Source organism: Hemiscyllium ocellatum, chromosome 25 (genome assembly GCF_020745735.1).
Source record: "Hemiscyllium ocellatum isolate sHemOce1 chromosome 25, sHemOce1.pat.X.cur, whole genome shotgun sequence".
NCBI classification, from domain to species: domain Eukaryota; kingdom Metazoa; phylum Chordata; class Chondrichthyes; order Orectolobiformes; family Hemiscylliidae; genus Hemiscyllium; species Hemiscyllium ocellatum.
In genome coordinates, this window is record NC_083425.1 from 11,786,287 (window position 1) to 11,802,517 (window position 16,231).

General features: G+C 41.9%; 1 protein-coding gene across 1 annotated transcript in view; it reads right to left on the reverse strand.

The window, feature by feature from the left end:
• Positions 1 to 13,212, reverse strand: part of LOC132827767 (parvalbumin-like EF-hand-containing protein) — a 38,415-nt gene extending 25,203 nt beyond the window's left edge. The window contains exon 1 of the mRNA XM_060844468.1: positions 13,146 to 13,212. The gene's annotated coding sequence lies outside the window, so the exon portion shown is untranslated. The remainder of the gene's footprint in view (positions 1 to 13,145) is intronic.
• Between the last annotated feature and the right edge of the window lie 3,019 nt (positions 13,213 to 16,231).

A 16,231-nucleotide genomic window follows, 5' to 3' on the forward strand; every position in this document is an offset into this window, starting at 1 on the left:
TCCCATACATTTACCCCTGACTAATGCACCTTACCTACACATTCCTGAACACTATGGACAATTTACCATAGCCAATTCACCTCACGTGCACATCTTTAGATTGGGGGAAACCAGAGCACCTGGAGGAAACCCACGCAGACACGGGGAGAATGTGCAAATTCCACACAAACAGTCGCCCAAGGCTGGACTCGAAGCCAGGTCCCTGGAGCTGTGAGGCAGCAGAGCTGACCAATGAGCTACGGTGCCACCTCATTATTTACCCAATGCTTAGCTTGGCTGCCCAGTTACGTTTTTCAGGACATACAGCCATTCTTTCAAATCCTTGTTTTAAAATAACACTCTCCTCATTTCAGTCCATAGTGTCAATATTATGAGAATGTTAGAATCCCTACAGTGTGGAAGCAGGCCATTTCATCCCACCGAGTCCACACCAACCCGCCGAAGAGTAATCCACACAGACCCACCCCATCTCTGTAACCTTGCATTTCCCATGGCTAACCCAGCACATCGCTGGACACTGTGGGCAGTTTAGCATGGCCAAACCATCTAATCTGCACATCTTTGGATTGTGGGAGGAAACTGGAGCACCCGGAGGAAACCAAGCAGACACAGGAAAATGTCCAAACTCCACACAGATAGTTGCCTGAGGGTGGAAATGAACCTGGTCCCTGGCATTACAAAGAAGCATAGCTAACCACTGAGCCACTATGCCACCTTTAATTATACCCCTCCAGAGTAAGTGAGACTTGGGTTTCCTTGTTAAGAGGTAGAGACACTACCGCTGTACCACAAGGGCCTCCACAGGAGCTTTCTCAAAGCATAAAAATAAAATTTACAGTCCTTATAAGTCACAAGCTCATTTAAAAAAAAAACGACAGATTCCCGTTTCTGAAAATCTCTGTTGAATTTTACGGAAAAACCTGGTAGTCTCTCAAAGAGTGTCGAGAAGAATCCTTGGTTCTGTTTCCTGAGCAAGCTGTGATTGCAAAGATCCCAGAGACGTCTGCCTGTGTTGGTGACATTTGTCTACACTTGTCGGAACGCCAGTCCAACAACTGCCTGACCATTCCACATCTTTCCCTTTTTACCTCCAGGACCACGATGCAGTTATCAACAACTTTTTTTTCTCAAAGTGCGGAGAAAAATGCATTTTTCCTACTTTGCCAGGCATGGGTGGGTGTGAGGCTGTGAGCGTATGTGTCTGGAATTACTAGGAGGAGTAAAAATGTATCTTTTCATATTACAAACTGTGCGTTAACCAAGGAAAAGCTTTTGTTTAATAACAAATCAACAATTTGTGATTATTAAAAAAAACCCAGTCAATGAATCTTTTTATTTCAAATCTAAGATAGAAACAGAACATGATTGGCCGCAGTGGGAGACTGGTAAAACAAGTACAACTATGATGTCAATAGAGAGAGACAGCGTACTCTTCCTCTCAGTCACAACATTATAAATTACAATACAGCAAGGGTGCATTTATTGATTGTCATGTTTCAAATGCTGATTGAAATTTCATGGTAAATTAAGTGAGCATGTCACATTACTGCCGCATAGTGAGAAGCATATTTTACCAGATAATGCAGAATTTGTTTCTGAATGTGCATATGTAAGTCCATAGAGTCCAGCTGTGCATCACACACTAACTGCTTGCTATTCAGTTTGCAGTTTGTAAGACTGGCTTTCATTTTTCTTCATTCAGTGTGGTTACAAAGCCATACTGATCTCACGTATACCAAGGCTGAGATTTGGAATAGTAGAACGTGAGGACTGCAGATGCTGGAGATCAGAGTAGAGAATGTGGTGCTGGAAAAGCACAGCAGGTCAGGCAGTATCCGAGGAGCAGGAGAATCGACATTTCGGGCATAAGTCCTTCATCAGGACTTCTGATGAAGGGCTTATGCCCGAAACGTCAATTCTCCTGCTCCTCAGATGCTGCCTGACCTGCTGTGCTTTTCCAGCACCACACTCTTGACTGAGATTTGGCATGGATATATATGTGCTTGATTTTCTGCTCCTTCAAAATCTGCCTATTGTCGTTTCGAGTAAGAATATTTTTTAACTTGTATATTTTTCGCAAGTTGCTTCGGGGAAGCTGATAACAGTGGTAATGTCACCAGAGCAGTAATCCCGAGTGGCTAGGCAAAGGCTTTCAGGAGAGGAGTTCAATTCTCACCATGACATTTGGTGGAATTTAAATTAAATGAATAAATCTGGAATTGAAAGCTAGTCTCAATGGTGGTGTTCGTGAAATTAGAATTGATTATTATGTAAACCCATTTAGATCACTAATGTTCTGTAAAGGGAAGAAATCTGCTGTCTTTACCTGGTCTGCCCTACCTGTGACTCCAGACCCACAACAATGTGGTTAAGTGCCCCTTGAAATAGCCAATCAAGGCACTCAGTTCATAGGCAGATAGTGAATAAAGGAAAAGAAAATAAATTATAACTTCTGCACACAGTACATTGCTGAGGAACCTTCCATGTAGGCAACAGATCAGCACAAAAATAATGTTGCTAAGGTTACTCTGTCGATTATTTTTGAAAAATAGAAACAAGAGATATTGACTGAGAATCAGCTAAAAGAAGACTATAAATTATTTGAAATAAAAAAGTGTTCCAAAGGTTTTTACAGTGAAGGATTCCACAGAAACAAATTCAGCATCTGCGGAGAGAGCAATAGAATTAACAGCTTGAGTCCAGTGACCCTGCTTCAGAACTAGAAGTAATTAGGAAAATGTAATATGTAAGCTGATGGCTTTTTGAGAACTGTGTCCAGTTCTGGTCACACTGTTATAGAAAGGATATTATTAAACTGGAGAGAGTTCAGTAAGGATTTACGAGAATGGAAGGTTTGACATAAAAATAGACAAAAGATTAGGACATTTTATCCTGGAGCTTGGAGGTTGAGGGGTGACCTTATAGAGGTTTATAAAATCATGAGGAGCATAGATAAGGTGAATGACAGAGGTCTTTTCCCTGGGGGTGGGGGAGTTCAAAACTAGGGGGCATATTTTTAAGGTGAGAGGAGAAAGTTTTAAAAAGGATATGAGGGGCAATTGTTTTACACAGAGAGTGGTTTGTGTGCAGAGTGAACTGACAGAGAAAGTGGTGGATGTAGGTTTAAGAGACACTTAGGCAAGTACGTTAATAGGAAAGATTGGAAGGATATGGGCCAAGTGCAGACTGGTGGGGCTAGCTTAGTTTGAGAATATGATCGGCTTGGACTGGTTGCACCAAAAGGTCTGTTTTCATGCTGTATGACTGGAGAACTTGGGGTGGGGGAGAGGGGATGAAAGGAGTGGGTGGATAGGTGGAGAGGGAGCCCAGAGAGTGAGAGAAAAGTGTAGGGGGCAGGCAAAAGAATTATTGATAGTAGGCCAGGGAAGAAGAGAAGCTCAGATGGAGGTAATGGAGACTCTGAATTGTTGGCTGTGCTAAAAGCAACCAATTTCATGGCAGGACCTCTGGTGGTGGGGATGGATATTGGACGTGGAAATTGTTGAGCCCTGCAGATTGTGAGAGCCCCAAGTGGAAGATGAGGTGTTGTTCTTCCCGTTTGTGTTGAGCTTTGTTGTAGCAACGCAACAGGCCCAAGACAGAAATGTTGGGCGGGGAACACAATGTTGTGGTTGAAGCAGCAAGTAACCAGATGCTCAGAAAACTCTGTTTCTCTCTCCACAGGTGCTGCCAGACCTACTGAGTTTCTCAAGCGATTTCTGTTTTAGTTTGTTTCAGATCTGCAGTTTTTTGTTTTATTTAGGAATCCCATTGTCTGTCACAGCGACACAAACTGGATAGGTCTCGAAATATGATCAATTTTTAAACTTATTGCTATTTTCTTAATATGCCCAAGACTGTAATTGTCTGGAAATTGATTGTGAGAAAGTGAGGACTGCAGATGCTAGAGATCAGAGTCAAGAGTGTGGTGCTGGAAAAGCGCAGCAGGTCAGGCAGTATCCGAGGAGCAGGAGAATCGATGTTTTGAGCTAAAGCTCTTCATCAGGAAATTGATTGTGGTGATCTACAGTTATTGAATATGCTGATTCAGATTTGCAACCAATAATGGACATTTGGAGTTGCGTTCAGAAAGTAGGGATGGAAATCAGCAACACGGATTCTTCATCCATTCTGTGGTGCCTGACAGACCTTGATTGATGCTGGAGAAGGTTACCAAAGTCTTCAATTTCACTCTGTTAAGACCCACAAGAACATTGGATTCCAAGATGTAACTGTTGATTTAGAACCATTCCCTGCTCCCGTATGAGTGTTGTGTACAGCAGGAACTCACTTTCTCCATGGTAACAATGCAAGTCTTGGAAATCTTATTGTGTTCTCTCATTATCCAGCCCCCACCCTGCCCACGTACCAAATGAGAAGCAACTGCTTCTTTCCAGTCTGTAGCTGATGTTGTCAGTGTTTTGCAACCAGCCACACCTAAGAACAATTGCACAAAGGTAACTGACAAGAAACATATCAGTCAACTTACAATGATCAACCTCCACACATTGTAGATGATCAATTTTTAAAGGAGCCAGTGCTCCTAAAGTGGAGTTTTTAAGATATCAGTACAAGGGCTGTAAGCAGGAGAAAGGTAAAGTGGGAAAAATGATAAAAGTTAGCATGCTCACTCAGATTTCTGAGCAAGCATCTCAGCAAATTCCCCACTGAAGTCAGCAAGGAAGGCTAGAGGGTGCCAAGATTCAATGAACTTTGGGTATAGCGCAATTTTGTTCTGTTCATCTACTAGCGGGAGGTAATTTAACCAGTAATGAGAAACTTAAGTGTGCATTCTGCTACAGATAGTATAAGCATTCAAGATCCAGAAATTCATTTCTTTGCTTATGGCATAATGATCATTAATTTATTGATTAATTAAAACGCACAACCAGAAGTGACTGTTTAGAAATGAGGAGGAAATAACAGCAATGATGCATATTTTTTCCTTCACACAGAGTCGTGATATTTGGAAATGTCTTCCTGCAAAGGCAGAGGAAACAGAGCCTTTGAAATATCTTTAAGGCACAGGTAGATAAATTCTTAGTAAGCAAACTCAAAATTTTTGCCAAAATTTGGAACACTTTTAAAAAATCCATTCACGGGACATAGGTTGTTTCTGGCTGGCCAGCATTTATTACCCATTCCTAATTGCCCCAGAGAGAAGTTAAATGTCAACCACATTGGTGTCGGTCTGGAGTCACATGTAGGCCAGACCAGGTTAAGATGGCAGATTTCCTTCCCTAACGGACATTAGTGAACTAGATGGGTTTTTCCAACAATGGATTCATGATCGTCATTAGAGACTTAATTTCAGACTTTAAAAAAAAATGCAAATTTCACCATATACCATGGTGAACCCAAGTTCCCACATCATTACCTGGGTCTCTGGATTCACAGTGTAGCCATAATACCACTCGGCTGTCTCCTTCCTGCAGATTTCTTAAATTAAGGGATGCTCTCTATATTGAAACAGTTGATGATTATTGTATTATTTAACGACTAAAGTTTAGGGTTAGGGTTAGGGTTTTGCCAATTCTTCCTTTTATTGTATTTTAACTGTGTTGTATGAATAAAGTGTGTTTTGATCAAACCCTTGTATTGACCAATCGGATGACAGCTCGAACTCAGCACTTATTTTTAAATGATATAACAGTTTGGGTCTTAACTTTCTCCTTACAATACTGTGGGGTGGGAGGACAGTCTGGTCTGATCCCTAACTGATGCCAAGGGAGTGTTGAAAGTAAAACACCCAATCTTTTGTAAAGTTAAAACTAGGATAAAGCAAAGTGCTGACAACTAACACACAGACTTTAGATAAAGGTCATAGAGTTATAACGTTGTACAGTGTGGAAACAGACCCTTCAGTCTAACGCGTCCATGCCAACCAGATTTGCTACATTAATTTAGTTCCATTTGCCAGCATTTGGCCCAAGTCCCTCCAAGCCCTTCCTATTTACATACCCCTACAAATGCATCTTAAATGTTGTAATTGTACCAGCCTTCATTACTTCCTCTGACAACTCATTCCATATCCCCATGATTCTCTGTGAAAAAAATGCCCCTTAGATCACTTTTAAATCTTTTCCCTTTCACCTTAAACCTAGGAGTCGCCTATCTGGGGAAAAAGACATTGGTTATTCACCCTACCCATGCCCCTCATGATTTTATAAACTTCCATAAGCTCACCTCTCAGTCCCCGATGCTCCAGGGAAAATAATCCCAGCCTATTCAGCCTCTCCCAAAAGCTCAATCCCTCCACCCCTTCCTTAAAATAAGAATTTTTATCCCAGTTTTTTTTCAGAGACAAAGCGTTTTCCAGCCATTTGTTGTTTAGTTGCTATTTACAGGGTCAGTTGTAAATCGCTGACCATGCTAACCTCTCCTGTCTCCCTCTCGTCCCTGAATCATCATGTTGTTGGTGCAACTCTCAACCCAGCACCTGAGAGGGAGTAAAATCAAGGCTAATACTTCAGTGTGATACTGAGGGAGTGCTGCACTGTTGAAGGTATCATCTTTTAGATATCTTATTAAACTGTAGTGCCATTTGCCTGTAAAAGATCCCCGTCACTATTTTGAAGTAGAGCTAATCTTAGTGTCCTGGCCAATGTGTAACATTGACTGAGATGTAAATAAACAGATTATCACATCAATGTTTGCTATGGGCAAATTGGCCATCAGGTTTCCTACATTTCATAGAATAGAATCACTACAGAGTGGAAACAGGCCATTCAGCCCAACCAACCTTCTGAAGAGTATCCTATTCCCCATTACTTTACATTCCCCTGACTAATGTCCCTAACCTACATGTCCCTGAACACTATGGGCAATTTAGCATAGCCAACTCATCTAACCTGCACATCTTTGGATTGTGGGAGGAAACCCACGCAGACACAAGGAGAAGGTGTAAACTCCACACAGACAGTCACCCAAGGCAGGAACCGAACCTGGGTCCCTGGTGCTATGAGGCAGCAGTGCTAACCACTGAGCCACAGTGCTGCCCTTACATTGACTACACTTCGAATACTTAATCGGATGTAAGGTGCCTTGAGAAGCCGGATGATTGTGAAAAATTCTATTTAAATGAAAATCTTTCTTTTGTGCATTCATACCTTCTGTTAAAAAAATCAAATGGTGATACCAGGATACCTCAGAAGGAGTAATACATCAAATACAATCTGAATGGATTTTAGCAAGGATTCGACAAGGGCTCCCACAGTAAAACCGATCAGAAAAATAGAATGGGTTGCAAGAGAAAGTGGCAATTTAGATCTAAAATAGGCTCGGTGGCAGGAACAACAGGATACTGGTCAAATGGATGTTTTTGTGACTGAAATGACACTTCAGGTGAGGTTCCACAGAGCTCTGTACCAGATTCCTTGGTTGTTGTAGTAAACTGGTCTCCTTCCTATCAGAAAGATGTTGTGAAACATGAAAGGGTTCAGAAACGATTTACAAGGGTGTTGCCAGGGTTGGAGGGTATGAGCTATAGGGAGAGGCTGAATAGGCTGGGGCTGTTTTCCCTGGAGCATCGGGGCTGAGAGGTGACCTTATAGAGGTTTATAAAATCATGAGGGGCATGGATGGGGTAAATAGACAAAGTTTTTTTCCCTGGGGTCGGGGAGTACAGAACTCCAGAATGGGCAGCACAGTGGCACAGTGGTTAGCACTGCTACTTCACAGCGCCAGAGACCCGGGTTCAATTCCCGCCTCAGGCGACTAACTATGTGGAGTTTGCACATTCTCCCTGGGTTTGCTCCAGTTTCCTCCCACAGTCCAAAAATGTGCAGGTTAGTGAATTGGCTATGCTAAATTACCCGTAGTGTTAGGTGTAGGGGAATGGGTCTGGGTGGGTTGCACTTAGGAGGGTTGGTGTAGACTTGTTGGGCCGAAGGGCCTGTTTCCACACTGTAAGTAATCTAAAAAAAAACTGGAGGGCATAGGTTTAAGGTGAGTGGGGAAAGATTTAAAAGAGACCTAAGGGGAACTTTTTCACACAGAGGGTGGTATGTGTGTGGAATGAGCTGCCAGAGGATGTGGTGGAGGCTGGTACAATTGCAATGTTTAAGAGGCATTTGGATGGGTATATGAATAGGGAAGGGTTTGGAGGGATATGGGCCAGGTGCTGGCAGGTGGGACTAGATTGGGTTGGGATATCTGGTCGGCATGGATGGGTTGGATTGAAGGTTCTCTTTCCGTGCTGTATATCTCTATGACTATGACAGGTCAAGGATTTAGCTTGAGCAAGATGTTTACAGATGATATCAAACTTTGGTAAATGTTTGACACTGAGGAAGAAAGCTATTGACTATGTCAGCTGGGCTTAAATGTGACAAATGGAATACAACCCAGAGAAATGTGAGATAATGCAATTTGAGAGGCCAGACAGGCAGGAGAATACAAAATGAAAGAAAAAAAATCTGTACTGGGAAGTGTGGTGGGCAAGGAAAACTTAGAGTGCATGGCTAAAGATCTCTGAAGGTGGCAGGATAACTAGATTCGCTAACTGAGAAAGTGTACAAGGTCCTTTGCTTTAGTCGTCAAAACAGAATATTTGCACAGAGAGGCTGTTCCAGAACTGTTTAAAACACCAAATAGGTTATAGTGAGAATATTATGTAGAGCTTAGGTCACTGTGTTTCAGAACGGATCTGTTTGCATGAGAGGGGATGTTGCCAGACTGGAGGATTTTAGCTACGATGAAAGATTGAATAGGCGGATGTTGTTTGTTTTGGCGCAGAGGAGACTGTGAAGGGATTTAATTGCGGTCTGTGAATTTATAAGGAATTTATGAGGGCCCAAGATAGAGTATTTATTTCTCATCCACTAGAACCCCCATATCCGGGATTTGGTTTCCATGGTTTCAGTTATCTGCGGTTTACTGTGGCTCAGACATATTACATGGAACATTCCAGGAATAATTCCAGAGGATTGCAGGGAGGTGCATTTCTCATTTAAATGACAGGGTTCGCTACTATCCAGTCTTGGAATGTATCACCCGCAGATACGGGAGGGGGACACCTGTAATTGGTGGAATAATTAGAGGGGTGTGAGAAGAAAGTTTTCACCCAGAGATTGGTAAAGGAGTGAATCCATTGCCTGAAGAGATGGTTGGAGCAGAAACGTTGCACTTTAAAAAGTACTTGAATATGCACTTGATGTGCAGTGCATGCACCAATTGCTGGAATAGGAATTGGGTTGGACAGTTTTTCTTTAGGCTGGAACAAACATGACAGACCAAATTGTCAGTGTTAGAAATACAGGTCCCAGTGTCAATGGAGAGCAGATAATACACACTGGGCTCTCTATTTACAAACTGTGTAAACCATTCAGGTGTGTGTAACAGCATTTCCGGACATATATAAAAACCACTAAGTATCAGGGCTCTTGTAGTTGTGGCACAATGGTAATGTCCCTACCTCTGGGCTGGAGGCCTGGGTTCAAGTCCCACCCATTCCAGAGGATAGCAACTCTGAACAAGTTACTGAGGAAAAATACCATTTAATGTGAAAATTGCCAAGGGTGACTTGTTGGTGAGAAACATGGATCAGTTGTGTGTGACAGTAGTTCCAGATAGAAAAGAAGACCCATGTTCTTCACAGTGTCCCACCAATACTCTAGATGCTTTTAAAGACAGGCAGGCACCACAGGAGCTGAAATGTTTAATGTCGTCCCCCCCCTACTCTCCAACTCCATTGTAATTTAATACTTTCTCTCCCTCCCTCTCTCTCCCCCCTTTATCTTTCTCTCTCTCTCCCTCCCTCTCTCTTCCTCTCAATCTCTCCCTCCCTCTCTCTCCCTCTCACTCTCTCCCTCCCTGTCTCTCTCTCTCTCTCTCCCTCTCCGTCCCTCTCTGTCTCTCTCCCCCTTTCCGCTCCTTCTCTGTCACTCCCTCTCTCTTTCCCTCCCCATCCCTCTCTGTCTCTCTTTCCCCCTCCCTCCCCCCGTCCCTCTCCATCTCTCTCTCTCTCTCTCTCCTTCCACTCCTTCTCTGTCACTCCCTCTCTCTCTCCCTCCCCGTCCCTCTCTGTCTCTCTTTCCCCCTCCCTCCCCCTCTGTCCCTCTCCATCTCTTTCTCTCTCCCTTCTGCTCCTTCTCTCTCTCTCCCCCCTCCCTGTGCCTCTCTCCCCCCCTCTCCCTCTCCCTCTCCTCCACCTCTCTCCATCCCTCTCTCTCCCCCCACCCCCTTTCTCTTTTGCACTGCCCCAGACAGGTTTTACATGTAAACAGATCATTGCTTCAGAAATCCGGCTGATTTGGTGGTGGAGATGACAGGAGAAAAGTAAGAAGAGTAATTTGGTGGTAGACAAAAAGGGTTTAGTTTTGTGTAAAAGTGTCCCTAGTGAAAAGAATAAATAAAAAGAAGCAATATGAAGAGCTGTGCTTTGAAGTGTGTTGTGGTGCAGCAGTAGTATACTGCTGAGAGTCAGAAGGGTTGGTCCAACATGTAATTAGATTACTTGCAATTGACTACTTGTAGTAGTATACTTAACTCAGGTCAAGGAGACCCAGGTTCAAATCCCACCTGTCCAGGCATATGTAATGACATCACTGTATATGTTGATTAGAAACAAGAAACAAGAAACAGGAATCTGTGCAGCTGAACTGTGTTTTCTTTGTGCCCTGCTTAATTTAATTCCCCTGTCTTTCACATGGGCCTCTGTATTTACAAACTGTATAAACCGTTCAGGTGTGTAAGAGCACTTCCAGATGTACAGTATATAAAAAAGAACTGTCTTTGGCTAATCTCCCCTATATTTGTTATGGCTGCACTAGTCTTGGTTAGTAATGCTAGATAATTGGTTTTTAATTAGCAACACGAGTGATTTAGCCATGGGAAAAGAAAGCAGTCCAGTCGTGTGTGATAACATCTCTGAATAACGAAACAGGAAAAAAGCAGCCTTTAGAGAGAGAGAGAGATGGGTGCCGTGGTCTATTATTTTCCCCTTTGATTCTATTTCAATTTAATGTCCACCTCTTTCCTTATCTTATCTACCCCTGGTGGCCTGTCGTTGCAAAATGTTAATTGCATGGTTTTCTTTAAGTGTGCTCTTGAGGTGGTGATTTTTTTTCAGTCACAGAATAAGTCACAGGCAGCATTTATTTTCCAGAGGGCAGTTATGAGTCAACTACATTGCTGTGAGTCTGGAGTTACAGGTAGGCCAGACTGGGTAAGGCTGGCAGTTTCCCTCCCTAAGGGGCATTAATGAACCAGTTGGATTTTCCCCGACAATCAACAATGGATTCATGGTCATCGTGAGATTCTTAAATCTCGATATTTATTGAATTCAAATTGCACCATCTTCCACAGCGGCTCCCAGAACATTACCTGGGTCTCTGGATTAACAGTCCAGCGATGATACCACTAAGCCATTACCTTCACTTGTAGTGTCTCCACCTCGGGACCAGGAGACCTGAGTCCAAGTCCCACCTGTTCCAGAGGTGTGGTGTAATGGATCTGAACAGGTGATGTTTTTTAAAGAAAAGCCTTGTTTTCCCCAGCAGCAAGGGGTTTGTTTGGTTTTGGACAGGTAAAGGGTTCCAAAGGGCATGATGGAAACTGGTGTTGGTGCTAAAACATGCTTAAACCCTTCTGACTCTCTTGCTGCGCTGGTCCAACATGTAATTAGATTACTTGCAATGTAGAAACAGGCCCTTCGGCCCAACAAGTCCACACCGACCCTCTGAAGAGCAGCCCACCTAACACAATTGACAATTTAGCATGGCCAGTTCACCTAACCTACACATTTTTGGACTGTGGGAGGAAACTGGAGCAAACCCACGCAGACACAGGGAGACTCCAAACAGACAGTTGCCTGAGGCAGGAATTGAACCTGGGTCTCTGGCACTGTGAGGTAGCAGTGCTAACCATTGTGCCACTGTGCCATCCCTGGCATACCACTTGCATATGGATAACAGTCTGTTGAACACGAATGGCTGTAGATTTCTATGATTCTGACTCAATAGGAACTGGACTTTCTTAAATGCAAAAAATGCCAAGGCACAGGGACAATTTTAATCTGGCTCTGTGGCTATTGCTTGTGATGCTGGGTTTAGGTCTGACCTGCTTTTACAGGAGCCTGCCTTTACCTCCATTGGAGTCAACAAAGTCAAAAACCTGGGTGGTTTCTCAACCAGAGAGGCGAACATGTGAAAGGGGTGAAATCTGAACTCATGCAGAAAGGTATAAAAAGACAGAGGTCTCTAGAATAAAATGATACCACTTGCATATCGCAGCTAGTAGGTTTTGTAACTTAAGCTGCATTAAAGTCACCTATTTTGGGACTGGATTGTCTCCTTGCTATGGAGTGCAGCTGTCGGTGTTTCCTTAAGTTGCACTCCTGGGGCAGCTAGATTTACCAAAATTGAATTGCTGATTCAAAACACATGATGGAGTAGCAAGCAAACAAAATACTTAAACGTTCCCAAAGGAATACCCACTTAAGCATCATGAAGGTATCTGACAATTAAGTTTCTGTTTACGAACATCTCCTGCACTCTATGGTTTTGTGTTACAATATTTTAAAATCAAAAGGAATGAACAGCATTTTAATTGCTTTTATTTATATAATTTATGTAAAAAAAAAGGATTAGCTTCACATTTACTTGGCTCCACAATATCTTCCCCTCATTATTTGAAATCACTTTTGATTGATAGAAACTCATCCAATTTATTCAGTTGCTATCTTAATTGCTGAATTAATTTGATGGGCAGAAAAAATGTACCTTCCATATGAAGTGAACGTATGAGGGGCTAAACTGGATCGCAAAAACATTGATGTAAAGATAATAAGTTCGTAAGCCCTGAAGTTGAACTTATTTTTAGCACTCTGTTTAATACATTTAGCCAAATATTGGTTTTACTTATTTTATGAAATTGTTAGCCCATTTAAGATAACTGGGACATTGACTAGTTCAATTAGTGGAACACAGCAATTTATTCAAATAATCCTCAAAATAGCAGGGAGGGGGAAATTAATTTTATAGATTGGATAACTTTCTTTTTGTAGAGGATGTTAATAATTCAGACAATTTTCTGAATATTCAGTATCTTTAAAATCTTATTGTGAGAATTAGTTTATAAACTAAACTGGATATTCTAGCCTTTCTTCCAGATTGTGCAAATACAAACTTTAACAGTAAACTTACCACTGACAAGGGCTTCTTATTTCTTGTTTCCGCGACTCTCTTCACTACCTAATGGTTTGTCTGTTGTTCTTTGGGTTTATATATCATTTTGACTGGCTATTTAAAGCAAACTGCATGTCAGTCGCCAACTTGTTTTATTCTTCTGAGAATTATCAAGTGTTTCTAATTTGTCAGGTCTGCATTTCATGCACCGCCAGGTTCAAAACATATGAAAGACAACTTTAACATTACATTTATTTTGAACCTCTTTGCACACAAACTTTAATGATGGGGCAAGTGACCATACTGTGTGCTAAAATCTGCCATTTAGGCTGCACTTTTACAGACTATCATCCCAGAGATTATGTGCTGTTTGTGATGCACAGCCCCTCATTGTAAAGTGTACTGATTTAATGACGGGGATCCTAGCTTATCTCCATGATACAGCTCCTCCACGTAATGCCAGGGAACACGACTGGGATCATTACCTTGATCCCAGGATTTAACATCCTTCCAGAAGGTCAAATAGAAGAAAGGGGACTGGAAATTTGTGCCTGCCTGGACTTGTACTACAGCCAGAACAAACCTCTGGTTATGGGAGGTAGTACCTTGGTCAGTTATTTCATTTGCCTTTTGTGGCTTGGCTATCAGACTGAGACTTGCCATCCATGCCAGCCTGTTACATTTCCCACCAACACTCAACTTACACAGTGAATATAGCAACTATTACATACTATCACTGTCACTGAGTGCTCATTTTTTTCAACAAGATACGAGTTCAGAACATTTTTAAAATATTCTTTCATAGAGTCATACAGCATGGAAACAGACACTTTGGGATAATAGTCAGTATGGACTGGTTGGACCAAACTAAACTAGTCCCACCTGCATGTGCTTAGCCCATATCCCTCCAAACATTCCTTATTTGTCTAAGTGTCTTTTAAACATTGTAACTGTATCCACATCCACCACTTCTTCTGGAAGGTCATGGCACACATGAACCTCTCATGTCTTTTTAAAATCTCTCTCCTCTCACCTTGAAAGTACTTGAAGAGCCTAGTTTGATACCCCCCCATCCTAGAGAAAGGATACCTGCCATTCACCTTATCTGGACCTCCCATTACTTTATAAACCTCTATAAGGTCACCTCTCAATGTCCTATGCTCCAGTGAAAAAGGTCTCAGCTTATTCAGCCTCTCCCTATAGCTCAATCCTTGCATTCCTGGCAACATCCTGATCAATCTCTTCTGAACCCTCTCCAACTTGATAATATCCTTCCTATAACAGGGAGACCAGAACTGGACACAGTACTCCAGGAGAGGCCTTTCCAAAATGAGTATGTTGGTAAAGAACCCAAACTCGCAAAGCAGGACAATATCAAGATGGAATAAAGCACCAGCATCATATGCCTTTTGGCTTGGAATCGACACTTATAAATTATTTCTTTGATGGTACCTTGTTCCCATTGTTTAGCCACAAACCAAATCTATTACAAAAAGCCAAAATGTTTTGAATGCAAAGCATGCCCTTCAGCATTTGAAAGAGAAAGGATACAACATTTGATCAGGATTAATTAATCTAAACTTGTTCAGTAGATCTTGAGTTCAGTGTAACTAATATCCAGCGGACCTGCACCTAATCTACACATTCATGAACTATGGTGTAGTAAAACATGCTGTCATGCTTTACAGATTTTAGTGCATTTGAGGCTGACCACATCAGGAGATCTTAAGGCAGGCTTCAGGACAGTTTTGTCCAAGAGATCATGAAGTAACTCCATAGATGCCAGTATCCCATATCCAGGTCACCCTTTATTTGCAAATGGAAAGCCCTCAACGCTGATCCAGCTCCCTCAGAGACAGCTCTCAAAGTGAACAGAATCTCTGGCACTCTTGTTCATACCTGTCAGCCAGGACTCCCTGATTGGACCAGGTTAACAGCCCCAATAAGGAAACTCAATCGATGAGGGCCACCTGGCGGACCTTGTTACAATCACTAGAGATAGGTTTTAGAGGGAGAGAGGGAGAAGGAGCTGGAAATGTTTAAGGAGGAATTTCTGGAGTTTGAGGTGAAGTTGGAGTTGGAGTTGGCAGCAGAAGGGATAACTACCAATTGTTGACCAGTTCAAATTTGAGATGTATAAAGGCTAGAATTATAGGAGCATAATAACCTGGGATGCTATATAAGACTGAAGGACTAAAGAAAGATCAAACATTACGTTTGGTGCCTCTAATTTCTGGTTAATCTCTTTGAGCCACTGATAACTTCATGAACTAATTGTTTTGTGTGGCTGGAGATGAATTTCTAGGAAATGGGACAAAAACAGAATTTACTGGAGAAACTCAGCAGGTCTGGCAGCATCTGTGATGAGAGAAACAGAGTTAATGATTCAAGTCCAGTGGCCCTTTGGATTGTAAAGTTAACTGAACTCAAAATATTGACTCTGTTTTCTCTCCACAGAACGCTGCCAGACCTGCTGAGTTTCTCTAGTCCATGCTATTTTTGTTTCAGATTTCCAGGATTTGCAGTTCTTGTTTTACTCTAGGAAATGGTAGCCTTTTGTGTTTTTGAATACACCTTGCATTATTGTGTTTTGTATTAGTCTTCACTGTTGGGCTGGGAGGTAACCTGACTGAGTGTATTGAATGTCCTTGATAGAATTTGCCTGGTTTTCATCTCTTTCACTTCAATTTCATGCCCAAGAAGCGACGATCAAAATCCACCCAATTTGTATTGGATCTTGCTCAGTAAAGAACTTGGATAAAAATATTCATTGCGTAGACGTTATTTACAGAAATTATCCCTGAATAATGGGGTGAATTAACATTTTTATTATTCATTTATAAAGTATAATATCTTGAGAAATGTTATTATATATTAGACATATTCTATTTATAGCAAGGAAATCACGATTAAAGTAATGATTCCATTGACTGCTGTGCCATCACCAACACATGAATGTGAATTGTTGCTATTCTCGGAATCTCTTGCTGCTTGAAATTTAAGGCTGTGAGTTCTTTCTATTCATTCCAGGACATTGACAAATATTTATTGTCCATTCTTAAATCACTTGAGAAAGAGGTGGTGACTTACTGATACAATGGCTT